The sequence below is a fragment of the Rattus norvegicus genome, chromosome 4 (genome assembly GCF_021556685.1).
Source record: "Rattus norvegicus strain SHRSP/BbbUtx chromosome 4, alternate assembly SHRSP_T2T, whole genome shotgun sequence".
NCBI classification, from domain to species: Eukaryota; Metazoa; Chordata; class Mammalia; order Rodentia; family Muridae; genus Rattus; species Rattus norvegicus.
Genome location: NC_141537.1, coordinates 98,003,019 through 98,023,808, shown reverse-complemented (window position 1 = coordinate 98,023,808; position 20,790 = coordinate 98,003,019). Strand labels below are relative to the sequence as shown.

The 20,790-nt window shown below is 38.3% G+C and overlaps 1 non-coding gene across 1 annotated transcript; it reads left to right on the top strand.

Moving 5' to 3' along the window:
- The first annotated feature begins 581 nt into the window (after positions 1-581).
- Positions 582-712, top strand: LOC120102691 (small nucleolar RNA SNORA17). Its single transcript, XR_015687380.1, has one exon. It is a non-coding gene; the product is annotated as a small nucleolar RNA SNORA17 (small nucleolar RNA).
- Positions 713-20,790: the final 20,078 nt, after the last annotated feature.

The following is a 20,790-nucleotide window of genomic DNA, read 5'->3' as shown; positions in this document are numbered from 1 at the left end:
AAGTGCTTCCTTCTGTTTGCCTGTCTTTTTTTGTATTTCCCAAAGAGAGGAATTTTTCTCAATATTCTTTGAGGATAGCAAAATATCCCTTGAACATGAAAGGACACAGAAGTGAATAGAGAATATATCTGTGGTCATAATGTAGACTACTGTTCTTTAAAAACTTATACATATTTACTTTCAATTTTGAAAGGGCATTATATAACTGTCCCTCAAAGGACAGATATGGTACTGAATTCTCTGGAAATGAAGATAAAGACAGTTTTGGGTCACCTAGTTTGTAAGAATCAATCACAGGCCCCTATCAAGAGTACAAATGCTCTTACCCACTGAACATTCTCTCCAGTCTCATAAAGGGATTTTAAAAGTATATCATCTCCAATTTGCAAATAAACTCAATGTAATGCCAATAATATGCCTGAAAGTGTTTTAAATGTTGATAAATTCAGTCTAGAATTTATGTGGAAAGTTAAATGACAGCAAAAATAAGAAAAGATGAGGTGGAGAAAAACGGTATTATATCTTCTCAACTTATTCTTCTTGGTTGGATAAAACTGCACTAATTATGATTGTAGTGTACTTCTGCCACCTACAGGTAAAGCAGGTATTTCTTTTGTGCCACACGTGTCAGTAGGTGGCATAGAAGAGAGAGGATGTGTCTCTGATCAGTATTCTGACCTTTAAACATCTGAATGATTAGTAGTCTAGCATTCCTTGAAAACAGAAACCCTAAAAAAACAACCAGACCGGAGCCAAGCAGGCTCAGACAGTATGCAATAACAGGAACAGAAACTAGAAGAACCACACTTAGGACCATCATCCCAAGGCAGGAGTGCAATGGGCAACTCTGGCAGACAGAGCAAAGAGCAAGCACAAGATGACCACCACACTGACAGCATGGGGCCCAAAAAAGAAGCTAAACTGAAATGATCACCAGGCGAGCTGAGGAGGGGACTGGGAAACAGACCATGGCTTAGATGATCCCTGCCTACATCCAAAATACATGATAAGGACATAGCAATCCTTAGACCACTCCTGGGACAACCTGAGATACTCAGATACCACAGGCAGAGCTAAGAGAAGAAAAAAAGTGGTAGAGAAGTGAAAAAGAAGGAGGAGCAGAAAGATGTGGGCACAAACAAGAGAGGAAGAACTGGGGACTCAAGAGTCATGAAGAACAAATGATGGGAGTAGCTGAGGATGCACCTGAGACCAAGAAAGTGTTCTTGGCCCTATAGCAGCAGGGTCAGTTACCATCAATGTCCAGGTAGACAGAGATGGACTGATCTGCTTCCCTGGGGACATACTGATGTCTGAGGGCAGTGCAAAACTGGCTCTACCCCTCACCTGCTCATTGTAGTACAGCTGGTCATAGGGACATGGGAGTAGGAAAGCTGGCCCTGGTCCTAGCCACATGTAGTACTTGGGAAAATCAGAGTCCACACATTGTAGGAGTTGTTGGTGATCTGGCCCAGAGGATAGAAACAAGCATGAGATAGCTTGCCTTAGCACTTTTCTCCTGCAGAGCAGGAGAGAGAGAGAGAGAGAGAGAGAGAGAGAGAGAGAGAGAGAGAGAGAGAGAGAGAGACTCTCTTCACACATTAACACCTTTGGCAATAAGTAGACATTGTGCTGCCATCATGAAAACAGGAGAGTGGGACTTGCCTTCTTCAGGTGCAGAACGCAGGATAGCAGACTGGGCAACTTGCCTAAGCAGCACTATAGAGCTGGTCCTGATTGCAGGGGATAGAAGAGCTGGATATGAGGGCCTGGTCATGAGAAAGCTGGCTCTGCCACTTCGGTGATGTGTGGTGACATGAACAAGGGAGGGATGTCCCTCCTCACATTTTACCACCTACAACAGGCAGAAAATATGGCTCTGAGGGTATTGGAGTTTGAGATCTTATTCTGTCCCTTATCTGCTGCAGCATTCCAGAGACTAGACCTTGAATCTCACCTGGACAGCACAGTAGAACTGACTCTGGATCAGAAGATTGTAAGGGAGTTAGTCTTGAGGGCATGAGTGTGGAGGAGCTGGCCCTGCCACTGCTGCTGTGCAGTGGGAGAGAGAAATCACATCCTCTCCTTTTTGCCCTTGCTTCTGGAAGATGACAGGAGAGTTGGCCTCAATGAGGTTTTGAGAGCAGGAAAGCTGGCTCTGACCCTCAATTTTCACAGCACTTTATACAGAAGGCCAAGTATCTGAACTGGGCAGCACATTAAACCTGACCCTACCTATTCATGATGAAGGTGAGGCAGCACCTAAAGCCTGAGCACAATAGAGCTGGGCCTAACTCTTGTCAGCTTTCAATAGTGCAGACAAGGAAAACATACCTTTCTATTCTCTCTCACCACTTTGACGCTGCTCCTAAGGTCATTAGAGTAGATAGGTAATGTCTATCACCAGCTGCATCATTAGGAAGAGTTGGCCCTGCACCTCACCTGGACAGCAAGAAACATTTGGCACTGATTATGGAGGTTTCTGGTGAGACTACAACAAGAGCATGACGTGGACAGCAGGATTGACCAGAAAAGACAACCTCAGGCCTAAATCCAGGGTTTTGAATTGTCCCACCACAACATCTACCCCATCAATGCCTTCCTGAAGTGCATATTGGAGCAAGACGTACAAATCAAAACTACAGGATCTCCACAGGACAACAGCAGAGTATCCAGTAGAAGTCCCAGTGAAGTGTCAATACTGATAGAGAAATAGAAGCCATGGTCCTCTTGTACCAGGCCAATGAGTCATTACAATGAAGATTTGCAATCTTTGAAGTATACACAAAAGTGTGTACTGTAGAGTACACTGTGATACACTATAGTTTCCATGACAAGATATTTTTCTCTGATCAGGTAGGTGATAGTGTGCAAGAGTGAAGGGTTACAGGTATGAAGGTTAGGACAGGTTATGTGTTTGAAGTACATGTGTAAAATCTATAAAAAAATAAAAAATAAATAAATGAGACCTAGCCTAAGAGAGACTGAGAGGAAAGGAAGGAGCGAAGAAGTAAATACACAAACAAACACACACACACACACACACACACACACACACACACGAAGAGAGAGAGAAGAGGGAGACAGACACAGAAGGACAGAGAGAGAAGGAGAGAGACTGAGTGTACTGTAGGTACACAGAGAGGTGGATATATAGATGGATATTATAAAGATATAGGAAACAGATCTTACACAGACACAATTTCAAAAGATGAGGAAATAAAATGTAGAAATCTGTTCCTGTGTTTGTGTTTTGACTGTTTCAAAAACTATGCCCCAGAATATTGATTGTTCAATAATACAATTTCTAGAAGCACATTTAAGACAACCTTTTATTATCTATGATTCCACATAGGCAAATAGGAATTCCACTTCATGCAGTGGGATTAAATGTCATATGAGTATGATTTAATGATATTTGTTTGTTGTAAGCAGATCTGTGAAAATAAGAGCCAGAATAATCCTATCTTAAGTGATGCAGACTGCTGGAATATCAGTACCAGAATCTGGAATTTTAAGACACAGCACAGATGGTTGCCAGGCAGTCTTCCCTTTCCCTGACACTTGGGTTCCAGCATTTCTGAGAAAACCAAAGAATCCTTTCCACTGTAAGCTTTTCCAGGTAATATTTCCCTGCCCCTTAAATACTGACAATTACAAACTAAACTTTTTATTTTATAATATTCCCTTGGAAAGTCAGGAGAAACTTCAACTATTCTTCATGAGTCCAAGCTTATGTTACAACTCCGTAAGGGAAAAACTGTGTCCTCTATTAAGGCAGAAAAGATATTTGGTGCTCTATATTGCTGAAGATGAAAAGACTGAAAGATAGGGTACAAAGTGAGTGATTTAGCTTTACACAGACAAATAAATGACTCTTCATTACCTTTGCTAAAACCTGTGACATCTGAGAGTTTCAGAAGGTCCCTCAAGAGGAGAAGCAGCTGGGACAGCCTAGCCTCTCACTTCTGCTTCCATGGGGATTTATGTAATAACTTGTATCACTGTGAGAGGAGACTCTTTATACTATAGACAGTAATAGGTTTCTATATCTTCAGACTCCAGGCTGCTGTCAGTGACAGAATTATCTGACCCTTGTACACTGCCACTGATCCATGTACTCCATCTGCCAAATTGGTTGCAAGATAGATCAGGTGCTTAGGAGATTTCCCTGATTTCTGCTGGAAGAATATTAAATTACTACTAGTGCTATGACTTGCCCGGCAACTCATAGTCATTCTGTCTTCCAGAGAGGCAGACATGGAGGATGGGGACTGAGTCATCTGGATGTCACATCTGGAACCTAGGAGTGGAGACATGTCAAATATGCACATAGTTAAGCATGATGAAATAAGGACATTCCCCAAATTCCTGTGTAACAGTGAATTCGACATTTAAACTTATTTTACCTGGAAACTGGAACAACATGAACTCAAGAAACTGAGCAGAGGTCTCATGTCCCGGTAGATCCTGAATGCAGTCATACTGGCACAGGTGTAACAGCTATATTGAAGTCCCTAAAGCTGTGTAGTGCATATAAGCAAATAATTGGGAACCATTTAGCAGTGATCACAACTGCAAGGCTTACTCATCTCAGCACTTAGCTTAAGTCCGGGGGACCAAAGTCAGACTGTGTGTGTGTGTGTGTGTGTGTGTGTGTGTGTGTGTGTGTGTGTGTGTGTACAGAGACAGAGAGACAGAGAGGCAGAGAGACAGAGAATCAGAGAGGGACACAAACACATACACACAGAGAGAGAGAGAGAGAGAGAGAGAGAGAGAGAGAGAGAGAAATAGAGAGAGAGAGAGAGATGGAGAGAGAGAATGGCATTTCTATTCAATGATTTAAAGTTAGAGATTGCCTTTCTAATGTATGTAAGCTCTATTTTATATAATATACTTTAAAGATATACTGGGGTTATAAAGAAGAGTATCCTGCAGTCAGAATACACAACAAAGAAGAAACTATTAGATCTTTAACCCACTCAAATAATTATGATATACATATACAGCCACCCAATTAGACAAGATGGATGAAGCAAAGAAGTGCAGACCGACAGGAGCCGGATGTAGATCGCTCCTGAGAGACACAGCCAGAATACAGCAAATACAGAGGCGAATGCCAGCAGCAAACCACTGAACTGAGAATAGGTCCCCTGTTGAAGGAATCAGAGAAAGAACTGGAAGAGCTTGAAGGGGCTCGAGACCCCAAAAGTACAACAATGCCAAGCAACCAGAGCTTCCAGGGACTAAGCCACTACCTAAAGACTATACATGGACTGACCCTGGACTCTGACCCCATAGGTAGCAATGAATATCCTAGTAAGAGCACCAGTGGAAGGGGAAGCCCTGGGTCCTGCTAAGACTGAACCCCCAGTGAACTAGTCTATGGGGGGAGGGCGGCAATGGGGGGAGGGTTGGGAGGGGAACACCCATAAGGAAGGGGAGGGGGGAGGGGGATGTTTGCCCGGAAACCGGGAAAGAAGGGAATAACACTCGAAATGTATATAAGAAATACTCAAGTTAATTAAAAAAAAAAGACAGATTGAAAATCAAAAAAAAATAATTATGATAGTGCCTCTCAACTTCAAACAGCAAGTGAATCATTAATTTGCAGTGCATTCTGGATTTGAATCCTTACCACACCTTCTTTAGCGATATGTGCAAATATGACAGGAATTCTAGAAACATTCAACTTTCCTTTACCTTAGATTGGATTAAGTAACAAATTATTTTGGGTTTGGATTATAACTACATATGAAAGTCTGTGTTGATGATACAGCACTCATCATTGCTACCTTCTAGAAATGTTCAACTAACTAATGAACTTGAAAAAACAGTGTACACCTTAAGATTTGTGTGTGTTCCTAATCAGTTACTTAATAAATATGCCTTCTGTTTTACTTTTCAGATATTTAAAGGTCAAATTTTGAGGAAAAGGTACTGGCTAATAGTTGAGGAATAATGGACTTCACAGTACCTTCCTATAACTGTCCAAGTCTAGGTTTAAACCTTCAAATTTAAAATTGACATGCCAAAATACCCTTTCAAGTATAGTTGGCTTACAAATTTAAGATGATATAGAAATTCTGAAATATATGGGTGAAACTAGTATACCCACATATGTCTTTCATACAGGAAGAGAGGGAGTTGAGTATACAGAGTTGTCGTTACAATGGAAAAGAGAACTGTGGGAGAGAGTGCCCATTGTTCATGTCGATGTAGTGAATTCACCTGACAGTAGAGGAAATATGAAGGAGAGGAGCTTGGTTCAAATAATGAAAGAGATAGCGTGACTTATATCACTTTAGGCCAAGTGTTAGGAACAAAAGCAAAAAAACAAAAGAACAAAACGAAAAACTTTTCTTTAGAGACACTTGCAGTTACCTTTTGTTTCTGACTACAGGCAATCTCTCAGTTTCTTGCACTTCCTAATTGCACACTGTACTAAGGCTTGAGATTTCAACAGAGGCACTCAGTAAACACTAAAGGTATAAATTATAATATTATTTCTCTAGCCCGCAAATGATCTTAAGATGAAAAATACACTGAGACAATTTATGGCTCTGCCAGTATTTACAGATCCTGAATTTTCAAAAGTGACATCATAAACTGCTGGAGATCAAAGAAATGATATTAGCGATAAGATAATTTAAAATCTGCACAAAAGAAGGAGATTAATATATTAAGTATCTGTAATGGTAGAATTTGTGACAAGGTAATTAATGTATTAAATATTTGTAATGGCAGAATTTGTGACACATATTGATAAAGATATTTTGTGTAAATTCAGTCTGTTGAATATATAGAGATCACGTTTCAAAAAGGAAGAAAATAAGAAAAACAGAAAATGGGGTTGAGGATTTAGCTCAGTGGTAGAGTGCTTGCCTAGCAAGCGCAAGGCCCTGGGTTCGGTCCCCGGGTCCGAAAAAAAATAAAAACAGAAAATACATTATAAATTTCCAACAAACATAGAACATGGTGAATATTCTCATTTTAGAAGGACATATAAAAAATCCAAAGCAACAACTGAACAAAAGCAAAGCCATAACCAAACAGTATAAAGAATAAATCATGAGGCACCATGGCCATCCTGAAGAGAATGAAGAGGTTGACAGGAAATCACACAAGCTTTGGCAGCTATAAAATCTATAACTTTGTCTTCTATAGCCGAGTGTTCTATCTTGGGTTGGCGTCATATTTAGCCTACTCTTTTTCTCAAATACATTCTAGGTTCTTGGCATCTATTTCTTCCTAGATCTGGTGCATGCTTTGCATCATCATCAGAAATCAAGCCATTGCCTTCTGAATGTACCTACAGAGATTTCAAAGATGCCATGTACTGGCTAGCCTCGAAGAAATTTCTATGAGGTCTTGTGAGAGGCCTTCATAACACCAAATTTGTTGCATTCACCACTTCTGAAAAACCAGCATCATGCGACAGTGATTGTGTAGTTGTACAAAATTCCCAATCCTGTCCTGACACACAGGAGGCAAGAAAGTGAGTGAACCAAAAAGTGAGGACACAAGCATTCCTCAGAAATATGCCCCCATGGTTATACAATCCAATTCAGTCATCTTCCTTCAGATCCCACACATTCCAAAAACATCACCTGAGGAAGATGATTCTATCCACAAACCTGGGACAGAGGACATGCCTGAATGGCAACTCTTGAACTTTATGCTTCTATTATATTCCTGATATCTGGGTAGGTGAGAATCTAAATACTAATATTATGGAGAAGACCAATGTATTCTTCTATTTTGTTTTTATTATTGAATCTTTAAAAATTGATACAGTGTCTTTTGATCATATTTATTCCTACATTATTAAATACTTTCAAAATAATCTCCCCTCAATTCAACCTCTCCTTTCTTTCTTACTTTATTTTTTTCCATTTCAGAAATGTTATATTTTTAGCATCTCCTAATAGAAGATGAGTCAGAGATTTAAAAGAAAGAAAGTAGCCATACTAGGATAATATGAGGTATAGCATGCTATGTCACTAGTCCTGATTAGTTTCATTTCTAGTTTTTGAAGAAACAAGATATTCACATTTTATAGACTGATCTAAATAGGGATTCAATAGATGGCATATGGCCAAAAAAATGAAATTTTTTCCTTTTTCTAAATCTAGTTTTATCTTTTCTAGCATCTATAGGCTTGAATCACCTATTTGATAAATGTGTCTCTAAAGCCAAGGACCTATAGAAAGCCAGGCAGACCACCCTTCAGACTCAATCCCAAAAACCCATGGAACATGGAACATTTAAAAAGCAATTTATATACTTTAATAAAAGGACAAACAATAGCACAAATATACAAAGTTTTTAATAAGATGATAGAACATGGCAAGTGTCATTTAAAAACATTTATGTGTTATTCGTTGATTTTTTTTCAATGTGCGATGTGCTTGTGCCTGAGTGAGCTTATGTGCATTGTATGCAGGCAGGCAAAAGAGGAGTAAAGAAGAAAGAATTGTGAGCCTATTGATGTGGTGGCTAGGAATGAAACACAGGTCCTCTGTAGGAGCAGAAAATGTTCCTGCCTGCTGTTTCATACTTCCAGCCCCCATTTTTAACAAGAGCATATCGAGGACTTCGTACTATGCAGTTATGTAACACATAATTAGACAGTGGGAGCTAGAATTGTATGAACATATGTTCCTGAAAAAAAAGCATGTCTTCCACTGAACCTTCTGCTAAACTATTACCTTATAAAATCTTTCCTGGTGGTGTAGAAGTAGAAATGTCACAGGTTCAGGGACTAATTACAATTTATCTTGGGCAAATTTTAGAACTTATAACTACCACTCTTCCTCATCCACTTCTTTGTTTGACCTAATATTCTTGTAACTAACAGGCAAAAGGTTTTATTTACAGACCATAAGGTATTGCCAACCACCATGCTAAATAAGAATGCTGTCTGTATCTGAAGCCTACAACTTCTGCCCACTTCTGCTCGCAAACCGAATCTAAAACATCAAAACAATCATCCATCCTGATCAAGTAGGCTTCATCCCAGGGATGGAAGGATGGTTCAATATAAGGAATTCCATCAACTTAATCAACTAAATAAATAAAAAATTCAAAGGGGAAAAATGCAGGATCATTTCATTAGATGCTGAGAAAGCATTTGACAAAATTCAACACACCTTCATTATAAAGGTCCTAGAAAAATCAAGAATTCAAGGTGCAGACCTAAACATAGTAAAAGCAATATACAGCAAACCGGAAGCTAACATTAAAAGAAATGGAGAGAAACTTGAAGCAATCCCACTAAAATAAGGACTAGACAAGACTGCGCACTCTCTCCCTACATATTCAATATACTACTCAAAGTCCTATCTAGAGCACTTGGAATATGAAAAGGAGGTCAACGGGATACAAAATGGAAAGGAAGAAGTCAAAATATCACTATTTGCAGATGATATGATAGTATACTTAAGTGACCCTAAAGTTTCCAAAAGAGAACTAACTACTAAGCCTGATTAACAACTTCAACAAAGTGGCTGGGTGTAAAATTTGCTCAAAGAAATCAGCAGTCTTCCTCTACTCAAGGATAAACAGGGTGAGAAAGAAATTAGGGAAATGACTCCATTCTAAATAGTCACAAATATGATAAAAAAAAAAGACCTCAGTGTGACTCTACCCAAGCAAGTGAAAGATCTGTGGGACAAGTACTTGAAGACTCTGAAGAAAGAAATTGAAGAAGAACTCAGAAGACAGAAACATCTCTCATGCCAATGGATTGGCAGGATTAATAAGAAAAATGTCCATTTAACCAAAAGCAGTCTATAGATTTAATGCAATGTCCATCAAAATAGCAACTCAATTCTTCATTGAGTTAGAAAGAGCAATTTGCAAATTCATTTGGAATACCAAATAAACCAGGATAGTGAAAACAATACTCAACAATAAAAGAACTTCTGAGGAAACCACCATCCCTGACCTCAAGCAGTATTACTGAGCAATGGTGACAAAAGCTGTATGGTATTGGGACAGAGACAAGCAGGTAGATCAGTGGAATAGAAGTGAAGACCCAGAAATGAACCTACACACCTATGGTCACATGTTATTTGACAAAGGAGCTAAAACAATCCAATCGAAAAACAGGATTTTCAATGAAAGGTGCATTTCAACAAAATATCAACTTGTAGAAGAATGCAAATTGATCCATTCTTATTGCCCTGTAAAAGCTTAAGTCCTAATGGATCAAGGACCCCCAAATCAAAGCCAATACTCTCAAACTAATAGAAGAGTAAGTGGGAAGTGCCTCAATCCCAGGGGCACTGGGGATATTTTCCTTCACAAAATACAAATGGCTTATGCTCTAGGATCAAGAATCAACAAATGGGACCTCATAAAATTGTAAAGCATCTGTAAGGCAAAGGACACTGTCATTAAGATAAAATGGCAAACAACAGATTGGTAAAAGGTCTTTAATAATCTTATACTTGATAGAAGTCAAATATCCAAAATATAAAAAGAACTCAAGAAGTTAGTCTCCAGAAAGCTAAATAACCCTATTAAAAATGGGGTACAGAACTGAACAAAGAATTCTCAGCTGAGGAATATTGAATGTCTGATAAGAACATAAAGAAATGCTCAAAATATGTGGTCATCAGGCAAATGCAAATCAAAATTACACTGAGATTCCACCTCACACAAGTCAGAATGGTTAAGATTAAAAAATTCAGGTGACAATAGATGCTGGTGAGGATGTGGAAAAAGAGGAACACTCCTCCATTGTTGGAGGAATTACAAACTGGTACAACCACTCTGGAAATCAGTCTGGAGGTTTCTCATAAAATTGGACATTCCACTACCTGAGGACCCAGCTATACATCTCCTGGGCATATACCCAAATATTCTCCAACATACAACAAAGACACGTGCCCTACTATATTCATAGAAGCCTTATTTATAATAGCCAGAAGCTGAAAAGAACCCAGAAGTCCTTCAACAGAAAAGGATACAGAAAATGTGGTACATCTATATAATGGATTACTACTCAGTGATCAAAATCAATGACTTTTTGCAATTCATAGGCAAATGAATTGAACTAGAAAATATCTTCCTGAGTGAGGTAACCCAATTACAAAAAAGCATGCACAGTATGCACTCACTGATAAGTGGATATTAGCCAAAAAGCTCAAATTACTCAACATGCAATCCACAGACCACATGAAGCTCAAAAAGGACAACCAATGTGCAGGTGCTTCATTCTTCTTAAAAGGGAGAACAAAAAAAATCATAGGAGGGAATATGGAGGCAAAGTTTGGAGCAGAGACTGAAGGAACGGCCATTCAGACCTTCCCCACATGGGTATATAGCATATATATATATATATATATATATATATATATATATATATATATATATATAAATTAAGTAAGGTGGATGAAGCTAAGAAGTGTATGCTGACAAAGTCTGATATAGCAGTCTCCTGAGAGACACAGCCAGAGACTCCAGTGCTAACAGCAAACCATTGACCTGAGAACATGATCCTTTTGGAGGAATTAGAGAAGAATTGAAAGAGCTAAAATGATTTGCAACCTCATAATAACAACAATGCCAACCAAACAGAGATCTCAGGAACTAAACCACTACACAAAAATTATACATGGACTGACCCATGGCTCCAGCTGCATATGTAGCAGAGGATGGTCTTGTTGTGCACCAATGGAAGGATAAACCTTTGGTCTGCCAAGGCTGGACCCCTAGTGTAGGACAATGTGGGGGGCTGGGAAGAGCAGATGGATGGGGAGAGGAAGACCATTATAGAAGAAGGAAAGAGGATGGGAAAGGGGCTTATTTCTGGGAAATCAATAAAGGGAATATCATTTGAAATGTAAATAAAAATATCCAACAAAAGAAAAATATCTGCAGGTAAGCAAGCAGAATCCCTTAAAGAGAAATATGAAAAATCTCTTAAAGTATTACAGGAAAAAGCAAACAAACAGATGAAGGAATTGAACAAAACCATACAGGATTTAAGAATAGAAATAGAAACAATAAAGAAATCACAAAGGTAGATATGGAGATTGAAAACCTAGGAAAGAAGTCAGGAGTCATAGTTGCAAGCATCAACAACAGTATACAAAAGATAGAAGCTAGAATCTCAGGGGCAGAAGATACAATAAAAAACATTGACACAACCATCAAAGACCGTATAAAACACAAAAGCTCCTACTTCAAAACATCCAAGAAATCCAAGACACTATGAGAAGATGAAACCTAAAGATAATAGGTATATAAGAGAGCAAAGAGTCCCAAATTAAAAGGCCAGTAAATATCTTCAACAAAATTATAGAAGAAAACTTCCCAAACCTAACCAAAGAGATGCCCAAAACATAAAAGAAGCCTACAGAACTCCATACAGATTGGACCAGAAAAGAAATTCTTCCCATCATATAACAGTCAAAAGATCAGATGCACAAAAGAAAAAGAAAGAATATTAAAAGCAGTAAGGGGGGTTGGGGATTTAGCTCAGTGGTAGAGCGCTGGCCTAGCAAGTGCAAGGCCCTGGGTTCGGTCCCCAGCTCCGAAAAAAAAAATAAAAAAAAATTAAAAATTAAAAGCAGTAAGGGAAAAAAAGGTCAAGCAACATATAAAGGCAGACCTATAAGAATTACACCAGACTTCTCACCAAAAACTGTGAAAGCCAGAAGATGCTGGACAGATGTCATAAAGACCCCAAGAAAACACAAATGACAGCCTAAGCTTCTATATCCAGCAAAACTCTCAATTAACATAGATGGAGAAACCAAAATATTCTATGACAAAATCAAATTTATACAATATCTTTCCACAAATCCATTCCTGCAAAGGATCAAAGATGGAAATTTCCAACACAAGGAGGTAAACTATACACTAGGGAAAACCAGAAAGTATAATTCTTGCAGCAAAGTCAAAAGAAGATAAACACAGAAACATAATTCCACCTCTAGCAGCAAAAATAACAGGAAACAACTATAACTAAGCCTTAATATCTCTTAATATCAATGGACTCAATTCCTAAAAAGACATAGACTAACAGACTGGATGCATAAACAGGACACAACATTTTGCTGCATACAGGAAACACATCTGAGAGACAAGGACAGACACTACCTCAGAGTAAAATGCTGGAAAACAATTTTCCAGGCAAATAGTCCCAAGAAACAAGTTGGAGTAGTCATTCTAATATCGAATAAAATCCACTTCTTAAACAAAAGAATACACCTTCCTCTCAACACCTCATGGTACCATCTGCAAAATTGAACATATAATCACTAAACAAACAGGCCTCAAAAATGCAAGAAGACTGAAATAATCCCATGAATATGATCAGGTCACCATGGAAAAAGGCTGGTCCTCAATAACAACAAAAACAACAGAGTCATACTGATCAGATTTGATAGAGGTAGACCACCTGAAAAAATTAATACAGGGGAATCAAACAAAAAGAGACTTTGATTCTAAACTTTTATCTTAAGAGTTGTATTTTACAGAGTGCCTACTTGGATTCCTGGTCTCAAGGACTTTCAGCTGGGTCCAGTCGGACATATTGGCTACACCATTTGCTTCATTCTTCCTACCCTCTACCACCAAAGATATCTCAACGCCCATGTACAGCTTGAAAAAGTTATAGAGGAGTTGTCACCTCAATTCCCTGGACTTTGGGGGGCTAACAGTGGTTATTCTAAAGTTGTTTTTATGAGGAATTTAGAAATGGTTATAATTTAACAGGGAGGAATTAGCTAGATTGAGTTAACAGTCATAATCTCATTTGTTAACTAAGCTAAAATCATATCTTTGCTTTGATATAAAATTTATTTGTCAAAAAAGTTTAAAAGTACAAGGTTTAGAGCCAGTCCTTCTATTGATTTCATTACAAACTTCTGAGTTGATTACACATGTGAGTTAAGGGCCAAATAACAAACATATTACTGACTTTGTGAGAGTACTTTCAAGATATTATTAATATGTAAATAGCCAGAAGCTGGAAAGAACGCAGATGCCCTTCAACAGAGGAATGGATACAGAAAATATGATACATCTACACAATGGAATACTACTCAGCTATCAAAAACAATGACTTTATGAAATTCATAGGCAAATGGGTGGACCTGGAAAATATCATCCTGTGTGAGGTAACCCAATCACAGAAAAATTCACATTGTATGTACTCATTGATAAGTGGATATTAGCCCAAATACTCGAATTACCTTAAATATACAGAACACATGAAACTCAAGAAGGATGACCAAGGTTCTCCTTTAAAAGGGAACAACAATACCCTCAGGAGGGAATAGGGAGGCAAAGTTTATAACAGAGCCTGAAGGAACACCAATTCAGACCCTGCCCCACATGTGCCCCATACATATACAGCCACCAAACTAGATAAGATGGATGAAGCAAAAAAGTGCAGGCTGACAGGAACCAGATGTAGATCTCTCCAGAGAGACACAGCCAGAATACAGCAAATACATAGGTAAATGCCAGCAGCAAACCACTGAACTGAAAACTGGACACCTGTTGAAGGAATCAGAGAAAGGGCTGAAAGAGCTTGAAGGGGCTTGAGACCCCCATATGAACAACAATGTCAACCAACCAGGGCTTCCAGGGACTAAGCCACTACCTAAGGACTATACATGGACTGACCCTGGGCTCCAACCTCATAGGTAGCAATGAATAGCCTAGTAAGGGTACCAGTGGAAGGGGAAGCCCTTGGTCCTGCCAAGACTGAACCCCCAGTGAATGGGATTGTTGGGGGGAGAGCGATAATGGGGGGAGGATGGGGAGGAGAACAACCATATAGAAGGGGAGGGGGAGGGGCTAGGGGGAAGTTGGCCTGGAAAATGGGAAAGGGAATAACAATTGTAATGTAAATAAAAAATACCCAATTTAATAAAGATAGAGAAAAAAAGAAAAATATATAGGATATATAGTTATAGTAAAAAACAAAAAAAGATATAAAGACAATAGTCCAGATTGTCTTATACAGGTAGATGGTTTCAAAAACGTCAGATATCCACAAAAATGAGATTTAAAGTTACTGATCTTTTGTTGAGACATATCTGGTCCTAACAGTTCCCATTTGGGGTATTTAACGAAGAATTTGAACATCTCTACCTCCAGGTGAAGCAATACTTTGTGGCTTGGCAGCCACTAGACAAAACTGACTGTTTCATCTGCAGACTAATACTGTCCTGAAAAGTACAAATTATGCAGAATAGTTGACTGATAAAGTCTGCCAAAACAGGGTGATCAGCCCTTCAAAATCTGCATTTCAAGAGTCTGTCAGTTGATTTTGGCAGAAGGCTGAAAACTTGTGCTCACACGTTGCTAACAGGGGACTGTGCTAGTAGAGATTTGTCTCTATAGCCTCTCAGTTTTAGAAGCCGTGTTAGGCTTCCTATCTGTATAGATAATTTGGTCATTCTCAAGTTTCTGATGGGGTTGAAGACTGATTACAGTCTCATAGCCTATCAAGCTGTTTAACTCTGAATATACATATTTTATTGGATAGTTATCAGATAGTATGCAAGCTAGCCAAGATATAATATAGATTTTAAGCCTTTCTTAAGCTGGAATGGATAACTAAATGTTCTGTTTAACTGATATAGTGATGGTCTGGGTGTTGAGTATATCATATGATTTATAAATTATAGAATGGTAATAATTGTACTCAATTTATATATAAGTGAGAAGGCTTTTAACTGGACAAAAAGGGGAAATATTGTGTTTGCCCTGGACTTATCTGTATTTTGATGCTAAATGCACTGCCCCAAGGACAGCTGCCTTGTCTCATACTCAGGAATCAGGTGACTTCACCAGACCCTTCTCCCCATTGAATTTGTAAAATACAGGTGAGAGGCAGGTACAGGATAGAAGGGGGCCTGTCATTGAAAGAGAAAGAAGGATGGATGGGAGAGAAGTTTGAAGGAAGAGGAGGAGACTGGAATGGAAAGGAGGAGAGGAGAGGGAGAGAGAGTAGCCATGGCAGGACAATATGGTAGGTGACATTTAGATTCTACGCTGTACCTTTACAGGTTGTTAAAAATGTTCTTAAGGGATGGATGGTACTGGGCTTTGTATGTTTAGGTGGGCAATTATATCTTACCAATTGGGTCAAAGATTATTGTGTTGTGTGTTCTTTTATGTGACAATTTGAGTGTAGCAAAGTATGTGTCGGCAGGATACACTGGGCCGCTAAGGAGTTGGGATGTATTTCCGCCAAGATATCTAGCAGATATCTTGGGACACTGAGGTGCCAGACCTAATCGGGATAAAAGACAAGATACATTTTTATTTTTTATATATTTACAACAAAGCCCTCATACACATGGAGGCTGAACAATGCTCTCCCCAGTGATAACTTGGTCATGGAAGAAATAAAGAAAAATGAAAGACTTTTTAGAATTTAATAGAAAGGGACAAAAGGAAAGCAGTTCTAAGAGGAAAACTCAAACCTCCAAGTGCTTCCAAAAAGAAACATAAGGAAGCATATATTGGCAGCTTGACAGCACACCTAAAGGCTCTAGAACAAAAAGAAGTAAATACACCCAAGAGTAGAAGGCAGGAAATAATGTAACTCAGGGCTGAAATCAATCAGTAGAAACAAAAAGGACTGTACAAGAATCAACAAATCAATGAGCTGGCTGTTTGTGAAAATAAACAAGATAGATTAACCCTTAGCCAGACTAAACAGAGGGCACAGAGACAGTATCCATATTAACAAAATCAGAAATCCAAAGGGAGATGAACAAAATAATCTGAGGAAATTCAAAAAGTCATCAGATCCTACTATAAAAGCCAATACCCAAGAAAACTGGAATGTCTGAATGTAATGGACAATTTCCTAGACAGGGAACCAAATTAAATTAGGATCAGAAAGACCATCTAAACAGTCCCATAATTTCTAAAGGAATACAAGCAATTATTAAAAGTCTCCCAACCAAAAAAAAAAAAAAATAGGCCAGGACCTATGTATGGGTTTAGTGCAGAATTCTACCAGACCTTCATTGAAAACTTAACAACAATACCGTTCAAATTATTCCACAAAATAGAATCAGTACGAACACTACTCAATTGCTTCTATGAAGCCACAATTACACTTAAACCTAAACCATACAAAGACCCAGCAAAAAAAGAGAACTTCAGACAGTTTCCTTATGAATATCAATGCAAAATTATTCAATAAAATTCTGACTAAGTGAATCCAAGAATACATCAAAAAAATCATCAATCATGTAGACTTATTCCTAGGGATTCAGAGATCAATCAGTATATGGAAATCCATCAATGTGATTCACTATGCAAACAAACTCAAAGGAAAAAAACACATTAGATACTAAGAAAACATCCAACAAAATTCAACATCACTTCATGTTAGAAGCTGTGGAATGATTAGGAATTAAAAGCCCATACAAAAACATAATAAAAGCAATATACAGAAAACTAAATGGAGAGAAACTTAAATCCCACTAAAATAAGTGACTAAACACGGCTATCTATTCTCTCCCTACCTATTCAATATAGTACTTGAAGTCCTAGCCAGAGTAATCAGGCAAAAAAGGAGGTCAAATGTATACAAATTAGAAAGAAAGAAGAAAATATCACTGTTTGCAGATGATTTGATAGTATACTTAAATGACCCCAAAAGTTCCAAATGAGTGCTCCTAAACCTAATAGACTATACGCAAAGTGGTTAAATATAAAATTAATTCAAACAAATCAGTAGTCTTCCTCTAACCAAAGGATAAACAGGCTGAAAAAGAAAGTAGGGAATCAATACCCTTCACAATAGTCAAAAATAATATAAAATACCTCAGTGTGAATGTAGCTAACCGAGGAAAACTCTGTATGAAAAGAAATTCAAGTCTCTAAAGAAAGAAATTGAAGATCTCAGGTTCATAGATTGGCAGAATTAATATTCTAAAAATGGCCATCTTGCCAAAAGCAATCCACAGATTCAATGCAATCCCCATCAAAATCTAACTCAATTCTTCATAGATTTAGAAAGAGCAATTTGCAATGAGAACGTGTTGCACGTTCAATTAAGAAAGCATTAATTGATCATCAAATTGTTTACCATTTGTTAACTATTAATAATGAACAGAAATCCACATTCCAACCGAAGTCTTTAAATGTGGAGAGCTATCTTTCAAAGTCAATGATGGTAACAAAGAAAAGAAAGGAGAGCTGGACAGAGAAGATAAAAGAAGGGATGGATAAAAGGGGAGGGAGGGATATATAGAGAAGAAAAAGAAGAGCTCTTTTCAATAAATGAAGGCATATTAATTTGAAAAAAGATGACTTCCTAACGGAAAATGTCTATACTTGCATTGAACCCATGATCCTAAGAATTTGTGACTCTCTGTAAGAAAAGGCATGAAAGTAGATGAAAGTAGAAGGGAGACCAATTGGAAAGAAAAGAGACCAAGGTCAGCATGAGTAGGAAGAGCTTAAGAGATAGAAATAGTTAATGTTGAGCAAGAGACAGAGAAATTGAGAAATAAAAGAAATACGAGAGACATGGGGAGGGAGAGAGTTTGATGGACAGACAGTTAGTTGTTAGGTAGATAGGGAGAATGAATAACAGGCAAATATACAGACAGACAGATAGATTTATTGATTCAAGACAGCATCCATGAAAACCCTGGAGACCTCCAGAACAAAACTGATGGGGGGGGTGCCTTACACAAGAGTTAGAGTGAAGAATAAATATTGTGAGGTAGGAATATGTAGAAAAACCATTGCAGTGAAATGAGTCATCCTGAAAATACTAAGCTACTGAATCATATCACAGGGCAAGAAGGGCATAAAGCAGGTTGGGGATTTAGCTCAGTGGTAGAGCGCTTGCCTAGCGAGCACAAGGCCCTGGGTTCGGTCCCCAGCTCCGAAAAAAAGAAAAAAGAAAAAAGAAGAAGGGCATAAAGCACTCTGAGTCTGTACCTTGATTTACTGTATGAGAATAACTTGCATACAAAAGGAACTGCTTTGCCCGTCAGGGTATAGAAGTAAGAGCTATGTTCCTATACTTCCTATAGATGCTCCCTTTGTTGCTGCTGAATCTGGCCTTACAGAGCTGCTGTAAAGTTCAATTATTCATGAGGGCTTCCAGTCCATATTGTGTTCTCATTCAACAAAGCATCATGTTCATCAAAAATCCCATAATCACCCTAAGATGCAAACTAATTTATATCTTCCACAGACTGAGAAACAATGGAGAAACATGCTAAAGCCACTCACACAATGATGTCCTGTCCCAAACCTGCCTTTGAATGCAGGTTACACAGCAACTAAGAAGAACCACATCTCAGTAAGTGGGCATAACTCAGCTTTCAAAGACTGGCCACTGGGACACCTGCAAGCTTCCGTGGACATGGATTACAAGTGAATGACACTGACTACACTAATGTACACAACTGAAAACTAAATATAACCTAGTGTTCCCAGGAATATTTCCACAAGAAGGTCTTTCATTCTGAAAACCATCAACAAAACTTGTAAAGCCAACAATTATATGCCACAGTCATTTCCTTGATGAACACTGCAAGTCTTGAAGCCAGCATAGCTGTTTCGACAATGTGCCAGCAGAGCCGAGCCACACTCTGTGATTGCTGACCTTTACTACCAATCTGAGTCTCTGCATGTTAAAGTCTTGGGGCTACTAACATAATGATGCCATCATGACTTCTCTGACAAAATTATTTCTGAATTCCCCTGAGTCTCCTGAAATTACTACTCCTGCTCACAAGGAAGTAGCCTTAGTTGACCCAACTTGGGAATCTTCTTGGTACCTTGGCGATTGTTATCTCCTCCTAAGGAAGTTCATTAAACAAAATAATTAGAATAGTTTCAACCCAGAGGAGGCTGTCAAGGTTCAGCAGGACAGGAAAAATGACAATAGATAATAGCACAGAACTCCTTTTACAGCATATATAGAATTTCATAGAATTATAACCTACGATATGACAAACCATTCATTCTTAGCCACTAGTAAACATTCAGCAACAAAAGCTAAAAAGATTAAGATTACATGATACTATGTGTACATGATCCAAGAATGATATAAACAAATGTAAGAAAAATGAAATTTTAGGATTTATCAGTCTTGGAAATGATTGATTTACACTGGGATTTATAAAGTTAAGTAATGCAGACACAAAAAAATTCCTTTATTAGACAAATACTTATAAGATTGCAACTAACCACTCCTACACATACTATGCCTAAACTCTCAGAATTAGGCAAATCTGGAAACAATCTGAGTCACTATTAAAAAATAATACAGGCTGCCTAAAGAATGGTAATTCATATGCACTGACTTGGATTCTATCTATATTCTATCTAAGCATCTTGAAAGCATATGCTACTGCCAGCCAGAGAACATGCTTCCTTGCTTCCTTGCTTCCTTGCTTCCTTGCTTCCTTGCTTCCTGGTTTCCTTAAGGTAATATGATTTGCAGAATTTTAAGAATAAGGATATGGAGTTGTTGATAATAAAATTTTTCTACCCGTGGGTAACCTGGAACCCTGGGAATACTAAAAAAGTATTCCCAGGACAAAGTGATATGATCTGTAGTTCTTGAAACCAGGAGAGTCCTAAATCTGTATAAACAAAGAAATTTTCTGTCTTTTAGTTGGTGAGGGTTGAAAGCATCCCAGTCTTGGTGTCTTACTCACCTCTCCCCTCTCCTGATCCTCACAGTGAATCTGGAACCCATTCATGATGCCAGCCCCCAGCTATTATGCCAGAATAACAAAGATCAACATAAAGACTTAAGAAACAATCAAAAGG